Source organism: Onychostruthus taczanowskii, unplaced genomic scaffold (genome assembly GCF_017590055.1).
Source record: "Onychostruthus taczanowskii isolate IOZ18803 unplaced genomic scaffold, ASM1759005v1 scaffold21, whole genome shotgun sequence".
Lineage (NCBI taxonomy): Eukaryota > Metazoa > Chordata > Aves > Passeriformes > Passeridae > Onychostruthus > Onychostruthus taczanowskii.
Window position 1 is genome coordinate 8,007,677 of NW_024499351.1, and position 19,575 is coordinate 8,027,251.

Consider the following 19,575-nt stretch of genomic DNA (forward strand, 5'->3'; position numbering starts at 1 on the left):
GCTGCTGAGGGACACATGACTTAGAGAAGTGAAAATGGCTTCATCAAACACCTTCTGGTGATTAACTTTCAGCTTCCTGCATTTGAGCAGTTGCTTTCTAAAGCAGCCTGAGCAGGACAGCAGAGAGTGGTGCAGGGCCTTGGGGATCCTGGAAGGTCCAGAGGCCAAGTTGTCCCCAGGTGAAGCATCATGGGCCAAATAGCCCCACCCGCTGCTGCGTGGTTCGGGGCTCTGAGTGCTCGACAGCCTCAGGCATCCTTCAGCAGGGCAGTGTGTGCCCACATATGCAGAGCAGCCTGCAGCTGGGGAAAGCACTCCACTGTGTAGCAGAGACCTCAAGAAAAACTCCCTCAAAAAAAATCCAACTCTGAGTGAGCTGTACCTGAGAGCAGAAATTGCTTCTTGTCAGTGGCTGAAAGGCACTGATGAACTCCCCTGTCAGCAATGACACTGTGACCTTTTTGAAAATGTCCTGTACCTTTGGAGGAGTAACAATTTATTTTACAGGTGCAGTTTTCCAATGAAAGTATGCACTTTATAGACTTGATACAAGACAATTATGTAATCAGCTAGGAATAAGTGACCTCAATTTAATATTTGCAATATTAATGCAATAATAATGCAATAATATGCAAATATTTATTTGCATTTGGAAAAAAATATCTACAAATTTTTTTCAGATGTATCAAGCAGAAAAACTATTAATTATTGGGTATTCCCAAGAGGGGCATCCACCACAAGCTGTCTCTATAGTCTTTTGCTTTATGTATTCATAGCAGTAGAAATCAAAGCAAGAATTCATAGCAGTATGCCAAATCCAAACCATCTGTTATTTACAATCCATGTAATGTGAATAAATCACTACACAAGGTATTGCATCGCTGCATTTCCAATATGTCAGCTACGTGTTTGCATGGAGCTGTTTAATCTGATAGCAGGTTAATAATCTGAACTGTTTAATCTGAGAGCAGGCAATTCATTACATTTTTCTTCAGTATTGACCCTTTTTCACAACTACAGAAGAAGCCCAGAAGTCACAGAAGTTAATTTCAAACTCATTTGCCCATTTAATTTCAATTTTCACGAGTTTCCCACCTACCTGTGCACCTACCTTCCCCAGCACAGAATGTCATTAAGGGCCACCCTTGAGATCTCATTTTTCAGATCTATTTTTCCCTGTCTGGGTGAGTGAACATCATCCCTTCCATTCACAGAGCTTTGTACGGGACAAGTCACTTCAGGCTTTTTGTCACTTAGCTTCATCCACTGCCCGAGCTTCAAAATTTCTCACACAGCCTAATTGGGCTGACAATGTGCTCTCAGGGGCTTTTCCAACCAGAGCACACTTTCAGTCTCATCTGTCTTACAGGACTCCTTGAAGAGCTGAAAAACAGCTATCGTAATCCTGAAGTATAATGAAATTTCTTTTCTTTTTTTTTTTCAGGGAAGACATTTCTTGAGAGTAAGATTTGCTGAAAACATGACAGGTTTTTAGCTTAAAGCTACTGGGGTTTGCCTCATGCTAGTTTTCTCTGGCAAGTCATTGCAACACTGAAAAAAACACTGTGTCTGCACCTGTACTATGTGGTTCATAGGTGGATCTGATCAACAAAAGCCAGAGACCTTTCTTTTTTTCAGCATAACAGCAATCCTACAGAGCTGAATAACTAACACAGGGATGAATTTCCTGGATACTGCTTACCTTTTTCAAAGCAACATAGGAATGCATATGTCTGAAGCATTTTCTAACTTTCTAACCCTTCTGGGAGTTGGGCGAGCCTCAGCCTGCTTCATGGGCCTTGAAATGCTCTACAAAGCATTGGCTGAGTTTTTATCACAGTTTCTTTTCACTTGCATAGACACTTGGAACATCAGTCCTTTGTAGTGTTTGGATGTCACCACTCTTTTCTTCTTGAAACATTTGTCTCATATCTCAAAAGCTGCAGATTCTCCTTGCTTTGCAAAGCCCCTCTTTGCTGGACAGGAGCACAAAGGGCTCTTCTGACCCCAGCACATTTTTTTTTTTTTTTAAAGGACCTGGACACAGATTCTGTATAGATGGGCAGACAGCTATCCTGGCAACCATGAGACATCAAAGCAGAGAGACACATGCTCTGCTGCCGCTTATCAAAGATTTGTCTTTATTGCTGACCCAGTTTCAGAATACATCAAATTAACTGCGTATTAGCTGTAAATGAGCAGTGATGGTGAAATGCTTTATGGGTTGCTGAAGCAAGGTTTGATGACACCTTACCTGTTATTGAAGGGGATTTTGGTACTTGTGGTGCTAGCGCTGTTCCTTGGTGGAACTGTCTCTGCTCCCTTCTCTCCACTACTCTCTGGCTCCCTTTCTGCAGGCTCTGTTGGACTTTACAGACCTTTACTCTGCCCAGCCAGGGTCTTCAGACTTCCTTCACCTCCCACATCCTCCTGCTTGCTGCAGAACAAGAATTGCTTCAATCTAGTTTGTGTAACCGCTCACTTCAAGGCATATCACACATCTTTCATTAGAATCAGTGTCTTCACAATTCTTTGGTGGCCATCTTATCTTTGTTTTGTAAGTCTAGGATGAAAATGGAGATAGTTCATATTTTCAGTTTTATTGTATATTTTCCACCAAAACATTGAGGTTCTCAACATATGTTAATGAAGATTTTAAATTACTACAGCAATATAGTTTTGTTCTATAACAGTATTAATCTTTAAAATTATTATATTTTTCAGTAAAATTCTCATAGCTGTGTTTGAGTTGAAAATATTAAAGAGATTATCTACTGAAAAGATCCAAAGTTTTCCTCTCTGAACTTCTGCTTGAAGAAAACTGAGTTTTAGCTCACATTTAGTTAGTTACAAAATAGCTGTTTTAATTAACAGTTTGTCTTTCTAACATTATTCTGTCTTATGTCACCACTGTCCCTCAAGTCTAAATGTTTTAACATTGGCAATAAACACAGCACATGCAAGGGACAATATGTATGTATCTTGTGCAGCCATCAAGGATTTAAAGCACCACAAGGAAAGCAGAGTTCATTGCTTTCCAGGGTTTTCGTTATCTGCAATGAATAAATAAATGTTTGATCAACAAGATCTTCCTTCATATTTTCTGTTTCTATCACAAGAAGATGTAACTTGCCATCCAGACACCCAGCTCAAAGGTTTAATAAGAGTGCTTCCAGTTTTAGCATTAGGATATGAAGCTGTAAGTTGCATTCCCTCTCTGATTTAAGTGAAAATAAAAAGTTTAGCCTCTTTCCACTGAAGGAGATCAAGGCTCCCTATATAACAGTGCTAATTAGAGCCAGATGTATTCTTTTAGCTAAACAAACTTTTTACATGCATTTAATGTGCACTTAGTGCTGACTGATTTTTTTCCTTGTGAAATGGTGAGAGTTTAAATTTTTTCAAAACTCTTCACCCCCATTAATATATTTCTAGATAACTGTTCATGGAATAGTCCTCAATCTTACAAAGTATCTGGCTATGCCTTTCTCTTTTGCAAAATCCATATGTGTGGGGTACAGATAAATTTGGCTTCAAGTACCTATTTTTCTCCCACTGTCTATTCTTTCTTTTTAAGGAAAAATAAATGAAAATGTTGTGTTCAGAATCACGAAGCATATAGTAAATTAAATTCTAATTTTTAACTGAATGGAATTTTAATGTCACTGCTAATAACATAATTATTTGCTCTTAATTTTAAATATATGTAAATATATTTTTACATATATGTGTTCATAAAATGTTTCTAGGCCACAAAGAGGTTTCTTCTCCTACTGGAAAATAAACATAAAATCAATATTGTAGCAAAACCAAATGTGCCCTAGAATTTTACTCTGGTATGATTCTGTGTAAAGCTTTTAGATGCATCATCTTGCATTTCTTTGTAGCCTGCTTTTGTTATGGGTAGAAACTTGCTCTCATGAATATATTTACGGGAAGTTGGGAGTGCAATGAGAAGCATTAAGTAAGCAACCTTGATGAAATATGTAATCTTGTCTTTGAAAGACCATGGGATGTGAGAAGGATGACAGCAGGTATTTCAAGTCTAGCCAGTAATGTACCAGCCCACATCCTTCTGCCATCCTACTGCTCTGATGTCTGGTCTCTGCCCCTTCTGCCTTTGCTCCCCGGGCACTGCGTCCCAGACTGGAAATCATGTCTTTTGGACCAGAGAGGGAGTAAAGAATTCTCAAACAAAAGAAGCAGTCAAAGAGAGAAACTCTCAAAATGCCTTTTTGTTCACTGAAAAAAAAAAACAAAAACCAAAAGAGTCTAGTTGAATAGGCCTCAATCTCTTTCTTTGTTACTGGAAAGAGTAATCTCAAATTTAGACAGAAGATGGGCTGCCAAGAGAGCAGGATACAAGCCTTTCTGGCTGTCATATCCAAGCTCTGGGAGATGTGGACCTGACTTGACCAACTGGATATGTTGTTTATCTGGATAAATTCAATCCAGCTTTGACAAAGATGATGTACTATCTCACTGGAGGCAGCCTCTGTTGCAGTGCTGCAATTCCCTCATGAGATGGATGAAGTGTCCAGAGTTTTCAGCTCACACCTCTACAGGAAAACACCTGAAAATTCCCAATCCCCCTTTCCTCCTTCATGCTTTCTTCCTCTGCTGCCATGGCTCCCAGCATCTTGTTCCCACAGGGTGATCCTGGCAAGCTGGTGCACCTCAAATCCAAAAAGGCAGCAAAAATAGGCTGTCTTACATCTCCATGGCCATTGGGGTCCCATATCTGTAGGCAACACCAGACTGTCCAAGAGGGAAGTGGAGCAGCTCAACAGAAAAGAGACAAGACATAAAGCTTTGTTTGATCAGAAGATTCATCAAAACTGATATAGTTTGGCATGTTTTTTACAAGTTGGCCTTCAAAATTAAATTTTCCTGGGTGATATTTTTTTTTCTTCAATTTGTTCTGCTTTGTGGCACTGTGTTTTTTGAAGGATAAGTCAGTTGGAAAACCTCGAAAATATAGTTTCCCAAAGAGAGCCTGGGTGACCCAACTCCTTGCAACTTAGCTGCAACTGAGTGAACTCAGTCAGAAAGGTGTTCTCTAAGTATCACAATGCTATATAAATACAGGCGAGTGGAAAACTGCCATCACTGTGGATGTGCTTGATGGATATTCTGGGGGGAAAAAAAAGGGTACTTTTTAAAGGTTTTGTGTATATTCAGCATTGTGCTTACTTCATCATTTGTGAAAAGAGCAAACCACTGTTGACATTCATCCACAGAGAAAAGTTTAAATTTTATACACTACTGCACCCATTATAGCTCAAGCAAAGTTCATGCTCTCAAGGTCACCCTTCTTTGTAATTCAGTCAACAAAATTTACTTTTTGTCTTGCTCTTCTGTCTTTGGGGAATTTTTGAACAGATCTCAAAATTAGTGTGGTGAATGTGGCTGCAGGAATGAATTAAGATAGCAATTTGCTCTTTCTTTTACTCAAGAAAAAAGATGCAGAGATGGGAAAAATTAAATGAAAGAGCTAAAGTGGATTAATCTGACAAAATAATAATAAAAAAAAATAGATATTTGCAATACTAGCTCTTTTCTCTTACCATGAACCCCAACTCAAAACTCTTAACACCTTTAGCAACAACAACACTGCCATATCATTTAGAGGTCTACTGATTATAAAATAATAGATACATTTTCAAAAGCAACCAGTAACTGTTGTCATTTAAATGTGGACCCTGATTTTCAAAAAGCAACACACAGAAGCTACTAAAATTTTGTCACTTTAGAAGGCATTTTCTAGGGTTTTTTTCTCTATGGTATTTTTTTTCAGTTGTATTCTTCTTATTTTTGCTAGTGCATAAGTTATGTCTACCAGAGAAATTATATTTTGAAGATTCATCCTCCCATAAATAAAGGTGATTTATGAGGGAAAATTAAGGCACAAAACAGGCAGAGTTGCTTAAAGAAATTTGTAGTAGCTGACAAATGCAAAACTGGTGTAAAAGCAAAGAAAACATAACAATTGCTGAAGATACTACAGCAAGCTGCGAAATGAAATCCAGTAAATTATTGTTTAAAATTAGATTTTTTGAAAATTAGATTACTAAAGAATATTTATTGGACTGAGAAATAGTGTCTAACCTGAAAAAAGCAGAACCATGATAAAGCATTGGGGAACTTACTGCAGAGAAAAGTCCTGTTTTGTCAATGTGATATTCAAAATTCACCAGTAGCTATCTGTTTCTATCTCCACAGCTTTTGTGATACTGCTTGCTGTGAGTCTTTGATGTGTTAATTGGTGTTTTGTACCAAATGAAGTTTAAAAGGATTCTAAAGTTTCATCATCGTGCTTTTAACATCTGCACAGAGGTTATCCACCTGACCAATTACATCTCCAGCTGACTTTCTAATCAAAAGGCACTGAGCTGGAGTTTGCTTTCTTGACCAGCAGACACACTTGTACCTGGGGAGACTCTTTCAGGAGCATCCCTGAGACTTTAACTCATGATCCAGAATACACGGAGTAGTAGTCCTAGGGGCCACTAACAGGCAGTGCAATAGATCAGCATATCTTCCAGTTATATAATTTCATGTTATGAGATTTCAGGAGGGTGAATAGGAGAAATAGAGAGTCAATTAGTTTACCATACTGAATGTTTCCATTTTTCCCTAGAAAAGTCACAGCAGAAGAATTTCTGGGAAGTGCTTTTTCACATGGCTTGATAGGGTCCTTCAGTACTTACCTTGACTTTCCCAGGTGAACACAAAAACCCACCATGAATTTCAAGTCTTCTTAGCAAAGAGAGATTTCAAGCTAGTTAAAGAAACTACCTGGAAATGACAGCTTATATAACTCAAGTGAAAAGTATAAATAAATGAAATCATGGTTGCTCACATGAAAATAATTAATATCTACTTTGCAATAGATCAGCACTGACTGCAGAGAGAAAAAAAATAGGGTAGAAAATGTGTTCCTAGAAGGAAAGGAAAAGGGGAAAATTACATATTTAATAATATAGGATTAAATAGAGCACAATATAAAAAGAGAAAGATTCAACAGAATTAATAAAAAAGGTTTAACCACACATTTTGTAATCACAGAAATCAAAAACTGAAGTCATTAATAAAATTATAGTAGGATCAAAAGATTTTCATTTATCCCACTTGTCTTTTATAAAATCAAATAAGAATAGAGATATTGTGGACGTATATCTTTTTCTCCTTGATTATGCTTTCCACCAACTTCTTTATTTCAGATTACCTTTGATACCTGAATATATACAGTATTATTTTAAAAGCAAAACATGTCTTAAAATCTCTTCTTAAAAACAGTTATTTTGTGATTACCAATTGTTGAAGAGTTATGCTCATTCTGACACTTTCATAGTCTTACTATAAAAATGTCTCCAACTGGACTTTCACTGAGCGCTTCATTTTAGAACACTCCAACCTGTTTATTGCAAACCCCAATTATGCATGGGGATAAAAAAAGAAAGGCTTTGATTAGAGATTTCTGATTTCAGTAAAATTATCCTGTAATGTTTTCAGAGCTAAAAAATATGCAAAAATATATTTTTCTTCTTTTTTATTGAATTCCTAATTTTGACGGTTTGAAAAGAGTAACTGAATGGAATTTCCCTTGCCTCACATATTTATGAGATTTCTTGTTATTAATTTATTTCAATTTTAAGAATAGAATTATTGGATCCTTTTGAAGTTACTTCATCCAGGGTGAAAATGGAAAAAAATTAGAAAAGGCTGAATCTCTTCTCTAAGAAAAGGGAGATCAAAATTTCATTCCATGCTGTCAATTTGTTAAGAGAAGGGTAATGTAAAAGACAGCATAGATAGTCTTTGAAAAATAATTATTTTTTTTAGTATTTTAATTTTTTGCATGATATCTACTTTCAAAATTCTTCAAAACAACAGATAAAACAGTCCCTATAGATAGACAATATTTTTTAACAGTAAAAATAAAAGAAAAAATTAGCTTGGATCCTCCTCAGTAATTTGACAAGCCAAAATACTGAAGCTTAAAAAGATTTCTCACTCAACATGTGAAGCTTCTTTTGAAAGGGATAAGATTCAAAGCTGATTTTGAGAACCAAAACGCAAAATATTTTCAATCTCTTGCTAATACTTTGTGCCTAAGACAACATCTACAACTGCAGACACAGCCCCCAGAGCCCCAAGGACCTGTCAGCCCTGGGCAGCCCAGCAGGGGTGGGAAGCACAGGGAGAAGTCTCCCTTTCAGGCATCTCATGATGCTGGTCTCACCCTCACTTCTTTGTACCCTGCACTGACTACAGAATTTGGTTTGGGCTCTTTGTCCTGGGGTTAGCCCAGGAATAGAGGGAAGCAGGGCATTCTTGTTTGTTTGTACAGATGAGAAATAAAAGTGGAATCTCAGTGGTCTTTGGCTTGCAAGAAGCCAGATCAGAGCAAGGTTACTCCAGCATCAACTAGCATCGTTATACTGGGATCGACCCCAGCTACACCATCAACCTCCTTGTTTTGCTCCATCTTCCAGATCCCACTCAGTGTCTGATTACGGGGGAGAAAAATATAGACTGATTCAACTGAGTCATCTAGTTGCAAGTAAGAACAGAGCCTTTTTGACATTTGCATGATGCTTCTTTCTTGAGACCTCTGTATCATCTTTGAAGTGCATTTTGAGTCTCTGCCTTCAATCCTGCGTGCCCTAATTTAAACATTGAAGACACCAGCACTGGCATCTATTACAGCTGCTTGGCACTTTCTACTTCCTACAATGCTGTTTTCTGTGCTCAGAACCTCATAAATATTATGATTTTATACCGAACTTTCCCTTCCTTGTATGTGTCTTAAACTGCATTTTCGTTTTGTTTTCTTTTTAAATTATTTTAGCCAAAATTAAGTTTTTGTTTCTAAGAGTATATTTAAGGAAAAAACACACATCATTCTGTCTATAAAAATGAAAAAAACCCCCAAACCTATTGAAGCAAGGGCGACTCTGACGAAGGGGAGACAATGATGCATCTGACTCCAGCTCATCAGAAGGCTATTTAATTACTTTATTATACTATACTATATACATTTTATCTAAACTGAATCTGCCATGCACTCACTCTGCACATAACTGCACAGAACTGCACTCATCTCCTGACTCTCTCTCGTGACTGTCAGCTGACAGTCTGACACATACACACACTTAGCCCTAATAAGCCAAGGAAACAAAACATTCTCACTTTGGATAAACAATCTCCATATTGCATTCTACTTTGGCACAACACAGGCACAGCGAGTGATAAGAATTGTGTTTTCCCTTTCTCTGAGGTTCAGAGAATGTGAATCTCAGAAATCCTTGGGAAGAATTGTGCCTTACTTTTCTCTGTGATGAGAAATATGGCGACACAAACCAGCAACCAAATATCAAGCAAAACATTCAAAACAACAACAATATAATAAAACCAAAACAAAACAGTCACCTGATGCACTGAAGGCTGTGCTAACATTCAGCAGGACCTGGATAGACTGGAAGAGTGGAGAGGGAGCTGCAAACAAACGTGATGCAGTCCAACAAAGGCAAGTGCAGGGTCCTGCACCTGGGGAGGAAAAAAAACCCACAAGTGCCAGTACAGATGGGGCACTGACCTACTGGAAAGCAGCTCTGTGGAGAAGGACCTGGGGTTCCTGGTGGATGACAAGTTGTCCATGAGCCAGCAGTGCCCTTATGGCCAGGAGGGACAGTGGTGTCCTGGGGAGCATCGGGAAGAGTGGCCAGCAGGTTGGGGGAGATGATTCAGCCCTGGTGAGGCCACCTCTGGAATGCTGTGTCCAGTTATGGGCTCCTCAGCACAAGAAAGACAAGGACCTACAGGAAAAGGTCCAATAGGGGCCACAAAGATGATGTGGGATCTGGAGCATCTCTATGAAGAGAGACTGCAGGAGCTGGGCCTATTCAGTCTGGAGAAGAGGAGAGAGAGGGAATCTTAATGCAAATAAATATCTCAAAGATGGGTTCCAAGAGGGTGGTACCAGACTCTTTTGAGTGGTGCCCAGTGACAGGATAAGGAGCAATGACCATAACTAAAAGTACAAGAAGTTTTGCCACCACCTCTGAGGGTGGCAGAGTACTGGAAAAGGCTACCCTGGTCATGGAGTCTCCCTCTCTGGAGACATTCTAAACCCACTGGGACATGTTCCTGTGTAACCTGCTCTAGGTGACCCTGCCTTGGCAGGGAAGTTAGACTTGGAAAACTAGGAAAAATGCCCCAAGATGTGAGGGAGGAGGTATGCCTGGTAGGTGAAGAGGTTAGGCCAGACCAGGCAGGTCGATCCCCCCTGCTTCCCTGACTGAGGCTGGTGCAGTGAGCTCAGTGTTTCCTGCCAGAGTGGTGCACAGGAAGAAGTCAGGTCAGTGTTTCAGGTCTCTTGCTGGTTTTAAGGATTACATGGGCAAGAAGAAGCATACTGAGCCTACAAGCAATATGTGGGGTGGCAGGGATGGAGGAAAGGTGAAAGTAGTTTTCTCTAGCAGAAACCACTTCTCCTGGGCAGAGGCTCACTTATCCCAGCTGGGAGCCCCTTGTCACAATCCGTCCTGTGGGACAAGATTTGTGAAGGCTCTTTTCACTGACCTTAGGGTGCAAAAACTGACACGACATGGGTGTTTTGCAGTAAAATCAAAAAAAACTTTTTTTGATTTTTGTAGTTTTATTGAATAACCAAAACAAAAAATGCATTAGGGAGAAGGGGAATGAAGAGAAGAGAAGAGAAAGAGTAAGGAAAAAAAAAGAGAGAGAAGAGAAAGGAGGTGTATAGCTACCAGATATCCAGATGACAAAGTCCCTCGAAGTCCAGTCGACGAAGATCTTGTCATGTTCACATCAGGGGAGATCTCAACGGGTACCAGTCAGCTCTAACCTCTTTTATAGTCCTTTTTGATTGAGGGAAGGACACACACATTTCAAAATAGTCTATTGAGAAAGGGTACAAAAAGTCCGTCAGCAGTCCATCAGCAGAAGGCGGCGTCAACAGTAGGCGTCAGCAGTAGGCATTGTACAGAAAGTCCATCAGCAGTAGGCAAGAACCATTGTCTTCTCGGTCCAGTGGTCGCTTGCAAACTTGCTTTGGTTACTGGGCCTTCCCCACACACGCCTTCCCCCACCCTACAGTAGGCATTTCAGTCTTAGTCTTTTAGGGAAGAAGAGGGGGCTTTTCCATGTAGGGGTCGCATGTCTCAGTCCTTGACGGGAGAACCTTTTCCCATCTCCGTCACGGCGGTTGATGCACGGTGAATGGAGGGCCTTTTTGTGGTGACCACCGAGAAGGTCATTCCAGAGAGAAAGTCCAGCCAAGTCAGGAGGGTGGAGAAATTCCAGGGCCAGCATTGCTCAGTGATGCAGGTGAAGGAGAGCACACTGCCCCTTCTTGGGTGCAGTGTTCCATGAGTTGAGCAAACACACCCATAGACAATAATTTGGCTTGGTGGACCAGTCAGACCTGGATTTTCAGAACAGGATCTTTTCCTTTCCCTGGTGGTCTCAACTTTCATGACGATCAAGAGACAAAGAATGAGGGAAATTTCAGACAGACACACACCTGCAGATCAAAAATCTTCCAGTTTGTGCAGAGCAGGAGGAGAAGCAGCACCCTCCCACACACATTTTGGCAGGACCTGAGTTTGCCTGCCTTGGAATGTGGCACAGACAAGCCTTTCACCATGCAGGAGTGCTGAGCACTACTACCTTGAGTCTAATCAGGGGGAGCACGCTCCTCCTAAAATTAGAGGTATGGTTTTATTGGAATTTATGGGAAAATTTAAGGAATGCAACACTGGAATAATATATAGTTGGTCTGACTGAGGCCTATCATGCGTAAATAAAAATTAAGAGGATAAAAATTTGGGGTTGCAAAGGCAAATTCTGAAAATCTAGAACCAGTCCTAGCAAAGGCAGCCTGTGCATTCTTAATGCAGCTCCTTTAAGTGCATCATTTCTTTGATGTAAGCAGCATCACACCCAGCCACAGCAATGTGGCAAGGTCCATTCAGTTCTCCCAGGGCAAGAATACCAACCCCAGAATCTCTAAGGAAAGGATAATGCTGAAGTACAGTGAATTCTCCACTTGAACACAGAGAACACAATTTATCATTTTGCAGTGGATTCAACTGGCAGGATGAAAAATCCTACTGTGCATGCCTTAAAGGAGCAGTTACTGACAGAGAAAGAAAATGCCACTGCTTCCTCAGAAAGCAAGAAAAAGATGTAATTTCTGTTCCCTTCTCCCCGGCCAGGAACAGTAGGGTACTCTGACTCCATGGTGCTAATTAAAGATCAGATGTATTTTCAGACTTTGGGGATTCCTTCAGTACCTGGATCAGCCATTCAGTGTGCTCTTTATTGGAATTTCTCTTTTTTTGGCTCTTTGATTCAAATATTTGACTGCTGTAAATTGGTACTGCTCCCTAGGGACTTAGTTCTTAAAGATAAAAGAAAAATGCTTTTTAAAAGTACTGCTTTGTCAGTCTGATGCTGAAAAGATGATTAGGAATGTCTGCTGCTTGCGGTACACAACTGGTTGCCCAAGTAATAAAGTCAAAACTGGGTTGAAGGAACCCTGTGTAGGGCAAGTATTATCAATAGAGAAGTGGAAAGATAACCCTGGCAGAAAGGTTTATGGCAACAGGATTGAAAATGGACATTGAAAAAACAATTCTTGTGCTCTTTTGCTTCTCTTCAATTATGATTGAACAAACACAACTCTGGCATTTTACAGTGGGCTTGCTGTGCAAACTTGCTTTACTCATAGCAAGAGTTATATGATCAAATAAAGCTACTGTCACTTAGTGTAGAAGGGAATGCAGCATGGGTGGGTTAATCTCAGTATCTATAGCAGCTTAAACTGGAATCCTTTTCCCTGTCATGCTGCAGCTGCAGTTGTTACCAGGTATGTAATAGCATGTTTCCCTCTGTTACACATGAAAACACACTGTGAATAATCAAAAAAAAAGAAAAAGTTTTATGGTACAATTTCTGTTATAATTTGGTTTTAGCAATTTATGCTATTTGAAGGCACAGTCAGTGATATATTTTTCTTCTGGTGTAAGCTTTGTCATTTGCTATATATTTTCTACATATGCCTAGGTAGTCAGGACTAGAAGTTTTAGACATACAAATATGTGGACAAATCCAGAGAGGATTGGTAAACCAGATTTTCCAGAAAACTTTTAGGAAATGGGTATTCAATGTGAAATGCATAGTCTAAATGGCTATCCTAAGATTTAATTTATCATTTTACGATATGCCAAACTTTTTCTTTGTCCTCACATTTCACTGTTGATAGACGTGTCCTGCCTGACTCTCATGTGCCTTTTACTCCTTCTTCAAAGGCTCCCAAATATCCTTGTTTTGTTTTGCAAGGCTTTTTGGTTGGTTGGTTGCTTGGTTTGGTTTGGTTGTCTTTTTTAATTAAAAAGTTTCTATGTCCATTTGAAGTCTTGACCTAAAGCAGATCTCCTTGTGTACTCTGGTACTGTGTCCATCAGGGATTTTCTCCGTGCTCTTTGCAGTCCAACTCTCTCCCCTGGAGTGCTTCTCACAGAGCCAAGTAGTCAACTCTTTCAGCAGCAGAGTTACATGACCATCCAGCCAAGAACTTTTGGAGAAAGAAAGCTTCCTCTGAGCCATTCCAGTGATGGGAAAAAGAAGAGCACAGTCAATAGTTGTGTTAAGGTCCAAAAACTGAGGAAAGAATTCAAACAGAGAATCAACTGGGGAAAGGGTTCAGGAAAGGTGTGTGTGTGTGTGTGTGTGTGTGTGTGTGTGTACAGAAATACTATGACTTTATTAACAGTATTAATGCTCTCAAGGGGTGGAGTGCTGCAGACTAACAGCTTACTCAGCACTTCCATGGAATGCATTTTTTCTTACCTTAGGTCAAAGTAAGCCCACATTTCAACCTGGTGCGTGATATACCTTGTGCAAGAGCAAACTAACAGGTAAATGTAACCTATTCCAAAAATAAAACAAAATTTTGCTAATGTCATGTGAATTTTGTTTTCCTTTTCCTATAGTGTCTCGAGGGAATTGAAACTAGTCAAAAAGAACAACTGAGCTAACCGAGTTGCAAACACACAGTGCATTTTTATTCCAGGGGTACCAGTGGAGAGTTTTTCTTGGTTTAGAGATGCTTTAGAAAGGGATTAAGCCAAAGCAGTACTGAGGTCGTTTCTATAATCAAAGTCATATGTTGTATCAATTGTTCTGTTGAAATCAGTGCTTTAATACATAATATTTATGCATTTATGCATTAAGCTGACCTTGATATTCTAGTTTTCCTAGTCACAGGTGGTAGTCCTAGAGTTCCAGCTGCTGTTTCTTTGTGCCTTCTACAGCTGCCCTTCATCTTCCTTGCCCTCCCTTCAGTTTTGTGATTTTTATCTTTCTTGGCCCTGACAGAACATGGAAGGAGAATGTTACCCTTTTTTGCAGTGTTATAGCTGGGGGAGCACAGAAGACCTGGAGAAGTAGGTTTGATCTGTACAAGTGTCTTCATATCCTAAGCATGTGTGCCCACAATTTTATAAAAGAAATCTGTGACCTTATTTTCTTTTGAAAAAGACTGAAAATCAAGCTTTGTATTGAGAAACACGAGTTGTAGATTTTGGGCTGTCTTGTGCCTTGGATCATGGTGTACTCTTACTATATCGCACATTTCCAGTTAGAACCCCTGACTGGAAGCAGTGGTTTCTTCACCACAGACAGATCCAAACTGAAGTACATATTCACTTAATTCATAAATTCTCTTCTGTCCTGTGCAGAATGAATCAACACATTACCACATGTCTTCCTAATAGAGAACCTTACATTAAGAACCAATAATAAAGTACATCTGGGAAGATTTAGCCACCACATGCCTTGGCATAATTTGAATAAATATCAATGAACTATGTGCATCCCGGAATTAATGGAAACTGTGCTTTCATTAAATAAAATAATTTCTTCTCAGTTATCCTATTTTAATAATAAAGTCCCATCTAGCTTAAAGTTTATTTCATAAAAGATCTATTTAAGTAGGTAAAATTGTTGTGCTTATATTGTTAATTAACCAATTTCTACATATAAAATGAAGGATGTAATTCACATGCAGTGCCCAAAATACATTATTACAGACTTATTCAGAAAAGAAAAACTCACTTTGTCAATAGAAATATTTCCAAAAACAAATTCAAGTAAAAATTACCAAAGAAAACCTTCTTTAACAGACTTTTACCTCGGCTTTATTTGGAAAGATTAACTCCTACACATTACATTTTATTGTACTATAGTTACACACAGGAAAATGTATCACAGTTATCATGGAATTTTTGCTCTAAGGAGCAGGTAACAGTCTAAAATATCCTGTTTTAAAATTATGTTCACTTTCTGCTGTTATTCCAGAAATAATATTATATTAAACCTCTTTTTCAAGTATCCATTAGATTAAGAATGTCAAGTGAGTCATTCTTTCAATATAATGGGAAAATACGATTATTTTTATTTATTGAAATTGTAATTATTTGCGTATACAACCTTACACTATTAGAAAAATTACTTAAGATGTGATAATGATATTAGACAGCCTGATTAAATACAGCAATATTTTATAATCATACATTAGTGTTGTTTGGAAGGAACCTTAAAGACCCTCTAGTTCCAGCACCCCTGCCATGGGCAGAAATACCTTCCACCAGACCACCAAAGTCTCATCCAGCCTGGTGTTGGACACTTCCAGGAATGAGGCATCCAGAGTTTCTCTGGGCAAACAATTCCAGTATCTCACCATCCCCATAGTAAAGAATTTATTCCTAATACCTAATATAAGCCTACTCTCTTCTGGTTTAAAGACATTCCCCCTTGTTCTATTGTTCTACTACTCTCTGTTCTTGTAAGAACAAGAACAAGCCTGCTCTATTGCAGGCTCCTTTTAGGTGCTGGAATGCTGCCGTGGGGTCTCCCCAAAGCCTTCTGTCCTTCAGGCTGAACAACCCCAGCTCTCTCAGCCTGTCATCACACAGAGGTGCTTCAGCCCTGTGATGATTTTCTTGGCCCTCCTCTGCACTTGCTCCAGCAGATCGGTGTCCTTCCTCCATTGGAGGCCCAAGAACTAAACATGCTACTGCTGGTGGGGACTGAAAGAGCAGAGTAGAGCAGAGGAATCGCCTCCTTTGACCTGCTGGCCACGCTGCTTTTGATGCCGCCCAGGATATGGTTGGCTTTCTGCACTGTAAGTGCACACTGTCCAATGACATTGAGGTTCTTTTCTGCCAAGACCTTCAAGTTCTTCTGGACAAGGCTGCTGGCAGCCCCTTCTCTTCCAAGTCTGTGTTTGTGCTTGGGATTGCCTTACGCTTGGTCTTGTTGAACTTCATGAGTTTCACACAGGCCTGCTTCTCAAGCCAGCCAAGTGCCATGGAAGTGTTAAAAAACTCTTGTGGATGTGACACTTGAGGACATGGTTTAGTGGTGAACAGGATGGTGGTGTTGGGTTGATGGTTGATGATGATCTTAAAGGTCTTTTCCAACCTTATTGATTCTGCGATTCTATACCATAGAACATTGTGGGACAGTGTCAGATGCTTTGCACAAGTCCAAAGAGCGCTATTCTAGTAGAGTCATGCAGTTAGAATAATGTACTGTAGATTATGAAAATCTTGTTCTAATTATATAGTATTTGTGACACAAAAAATAAATGATATTGCTTATGACACTCTACACAGCATTTTCGGTTTACAAGTGGTTCCTTTTTATGAGTGAGGTGATGGCTTCTCAACGGACTCAATGGTCACCCTGAGAGGTACCAGTGAAGATCATATCTATTTTTAATCAGTTCTTCTAAAAATTACTAATTAATTAATAATTCAGAGGTAAGATTATACTGGTGTGATAACAAGTGTGATAACAATACTGTAGCTGCTGACAGTCATGGAGGCAGAACAGCAAGACCACTCTCCCAAATAATTAAATTCATGTCTTAGCTGAGTGTACTACTGCAAGTGATTTAATAAAAAACTGCATGACAGAGACTAGTTTTTAAATGTTTTAATGGAAGGGAAAAATACTAACATAAATTTTAATTATACCAAATATTCTTAGTAATTTTTTCATGGAGCAGTAGAGCATAGTGCATGCAAATACATGTCCTCCAGGATCAGTTCTGTCTCCTTTTTAGAAGACTTTTTTTCTTTATAGAAATAAAAGGCACAAAGCCTCTTCAACATGCATTTGATTGTGAGTTTGAGATACCTGTAGTCTACTAGAAAAAGAAAACTGACGGCAATCATTTTCCTGCATTGTAGGTAGTATGTCAAGCATAGCACATCAATTCCTCTTCCAGTGTTCCTCATTCTATTTGGGAATTAGTGGTGAGGAATAGCTAAGTGCTGCCTAGGAACTGATATATTATTAGATATGTATGCAATATAGGTCTCTATTTCTTAGATCAGCAGTTGTAGTCAAGATTTTAGTGAAGAACATCACTGGGATAGTTTAGGAAGAGAAGACAGATGTATTAAAAGCATGTCCCTCATGTACAAAAAATACTTTGTTTCACAATACATAATTTTATCAAACTTTATATAAATGTAGTAAAATGCCCTGTCATTATTTTTTAAAGGGGAAAAAAGAGATTATTTACTCTTGCACTCTTTTATTTATTTATGTTTATTTATTTACTCTTACTCTTTTACACTAAAATACCAAAAAGAAAAAAATTTCAAATAGGAAGCTTGCCTGTACTGTGAAAATATAGCACTGTGAACATTTATAGTACTGTGAAAATGCTCTAAAGGTTTTTTTTTTGTTTTACTGCTCATGAGACCTGAGCTTTTCCCCTGTGCTTTGAGGGAGTGAATCTTCCCTTGCACTGAGGGGCAGGGACAATGCCCACAGAGGTGTAGCAAGCAGAAAGGGGGAAGTAAGCAGCACCTTTTACATTTACTCTTTGGATGTATCTCCCCCTTGTCCCGCAACGTCTGCAGGTGAGCTGGCATGCCCTCATCCCTGACACATCACAAGGGCACTTTCAAAGGTTTAACACTTTGAATGTGGTTAGGTTGTCCACCTGGACTTTGATTTGAGCTAAATACACTATGAAATTGAATTCAGAGCTGCAGTTTTGCATGGCAGCTATGGCATGATCCTGGGTAGAATTTAGGCTGTGTCTCTGCAGCTGTAACCCTCTACAGCTGCCCATGAGCGCATACAGGATCCCAAGGGATGAAGTCAGAGCTGTGTGAAACTTGTCATGGAGGAAGTGGAGCTCCTAACTGCAGAGTGTCTGTCAATCCCTGCCTTGCTTCCCAGTGTTCATACAAAGGAAGTTGCCTTTTCTCTTCTTGCCTATTTTTCTTCTGTCTTGAAGAAGTGCTGTGCAAGAGAATTCACTGCTGGCATCATTAGTATGATAGCATCATGCACCCACTGCTTTCACCTCCAAAGCACTTTGCAAGAATTAGTTTAATTGATCTTTTGCATGAATCAAGGCAAAAGTATTTTATCAGCATTGTCTTAACATAACCAAGGCGTCCTCTTTTTGATAAACTATTACTGAATATTTCTGAGATTTTTCTGCTTACAAAGCTTTTCCTAGGTTGCATATATAAGGATAGCTTTCAAAGACTTACTCAGAATATTAAAATCTTAACTATTGATTATGGTCTGTATTGATTTTGATGGGTATATTCCTGGCAGTGTGTTTTTTATAGCTTTGGTATTTATTCTCTTTATTTATTTATATTCAAGGCTTTATTCTTTGAGGTATCATTGCAAATTGTTTTTGAAGATTTTGCTGTAAGTGGTCATGTCCTAGTGTCAGTAAAGAGCATACAGTCTAGCCCAGAGTTTCTAGGACTGCTGAGATATCAAATTCACTTTGGTGTGTGTACTGCCCAGGTGAATGCATATGTGAGCTTCAGTGACTCAGGGGGAGCACTAATCTTTATGAGGTCCACAAGAAACACCATGGCATCTGTTCCCAACTTTATGAACTTCCATTAAAAATGATGCCTTACAAATGGAGCACAGAAATACCCATAATTAAATAAACAAAAACAAAAAAGAACATATTACCATAATGAGGATTAAAAAAACAGTTGATATTCACAAAATGTGTTTTGAGCTTTCATTCTTATTTCCTAATCAAGGAGATACATTGTCCTACTTCCTATATCAAGGAGAATCATTGTTCCTGTGACATTGATATTACTGCTTGTGTTACTGTAGAATTTCAGGATTGAGATTTCAGGCTACGAAGCTTCACCATGTAAAAACTCAATGAAGTAAAGCTCCCTCTCCCAAATTTTAATTTGCCATGTGGAAAAAAACAGGCAGATGTACCAAACAGATAGAGGCATAACAAGACAGGAATTTTTTAGCACAAAACTGTAAACAATGGTCATCATATATGTCATCTTTTGAAAGAGTTATTAGCTCTAGAAATTGATGTGATTAATCGGGTTCAGAGTAATATCACTCTCTCCATTAATTGAATATTTAATATTCTCAGTAAATTCATATTTATCAATTAACTGAATATTTACTTCTCCATTCAGTCCTCTAGGGTCTGAGGAGATGAACTGCTGAGGA